The sequence below is a fragment of the Rhea americana genome, unplaced genomic scaffold, assembly GCF_003343005.1.
Source record: "Rhea americana isolate MKP2758 unplaced genomic scaffold, rheAme1 scaffold_2, whole genome shotgun sequence".
Taxonomy (NCBI): domain Eukaryota; kingdom Metazoa; phylum Chordata; class Aves; order Rheiformes; family Rheidae; genus Rhea; species Rhea americana.
In genome coordinates this window covers 16575992-16577634 of record NW_028186149.1, presented here as the reverse complement: position 1 = coordinate 16577634, position 1643 = coordinate 16575992, and positions in this window count along the sequence as shown.

Sequence of the window (1643 nt, the reverse complement as noted above, 5' to 3'; positions counted from 1 at the left end):
AGCGCGCGCGCTGCGCCTGTGCGGGGCGGGCGGGCTGCGAGGCGCGCGGCGCGCGGGGGGACGGGTCTCTGCCTTCCCCGTCTTGGCCAAATTTTCCTGCTCCACTGCGGCGTGTAACTCGGTGCTTCTGAAAAAAGGCCGTCGTGTTACCAAAGCTAAGGGGCGGCCTGTGTGCTCCGGGCAGAGGGGCGCGGGCGGCGCGGGGAGCGAGTGACGCGCTGGTGCCGGTCTCCTCGGGGAGTGCTACCGGAGCCCGTGTGAGCGGTGTTAACCCCGGTGGGAAGCGGAGGAAGGCAGTGAAGGGAGTTGTTACAAACCCGTGTTCGGATGTGATGGGAAAAGGAAAGGGAGCAGCGACCTTTTATTAAGCACGGAAGCTCCTGAATTCTAAGTAACAATAATTAGATCGCTTTAACATTGTTTTTCCCTCTCTGGTAGAGCTTTTTGCGTGTTATCAATAGCGATGAAGAAGGCATGTTGGGGGGGGCGGCGCAGTGTCGCGGCGGRAGGCGCCCCTGGCAGTGCCGAAAGTTGCCGCTTCCCCGCGGGGACAGTGACCCTTGCGGAGCGGCTGGTGCGGGGCTGCCCGGCTGCCCCTCCGCAGGCGCCGTCGGCGTCCTCCCCGCTTCCCGGGAGGCAGCCCTGGGRCTGGGAGCCGGAGCGGCAAACTTTCAAGCTGGGCCAGTAAATAAATAAATAAGTTCCCTGGGTGAAGGGCGTCGGACGAGATCCTGGGCGCTTGGCACTGTTTGGGTTCTTGTCTTTTTCCTCGATTAACCCAGGAAAAAGGCAGGCTCTTCCTGGGAAACTTCCCACATTCATATGGAGAGAGAGAGAAAGAAAACAAATAAGTCCTCAAAGCGGCACCTTGCCTTTTTTTTTTTTTTTTTTTTTTTTTTTTTTTTGTCTTCTGCTCTCCTGGCCAGGGCTGGAAGACGGGCCGGGGGACAGCAGGAGCAGTGGTACGTGCCAGCCCATTCCCTGCCTAATGCCGGATCTTCTTGCTCATTGCCACTCCTAAAGAAGTACGTCCGAGYCCTCGTGGTGAGGAATCAAAGCCTACAAAAGTTGTATCTGTTTTTGAAAAGGGGGCTGGGGGGTGCAAAGCCTGTCAGCTCCCTCCCACCGCCCGCTCGGCGGCGGCGGCTCGCCGAGCCTGGGACTTGGCCTGCAGAGGGCAATAGTTGGACGCAAATGCTAACAAAGGCGGCGAGGCGCTTTGGCTCGGCACCGTGGCCGGGACCCAAGAATGCTGTGTAGGTAGGCAGCAGTGCTTAATTAATGTATATTGAAACAAAAGATGGGGTAAATTGTTTGATTTGTCTTTAGGCTACGTTTTCAAGGCTAATCTAATTCATAACAGTTAGATTTATTCTAAAGAGATTAACACAAACTTCCAGCAGACGCAAGCGGTTAACTCCAGAATTACCCTGCACACTAATTGTTTACCGGAACGTTTGCATGCAGTCACTGCGGTTTGCGTTCTTGGTGTTGTTATTCCCCGCTAATCAGGTAGGCGAGGTGGGATCGGGCAGGAGCTTTCCTAATTGCCCCCGAGCTTGTGCGGGCGAGCGCGCAGCTCGGCACAATGGGGCGCGGGCGCGGGGCCGCGCTCAGCGCCCGCAGCGCGCGCGCCTGCGGCC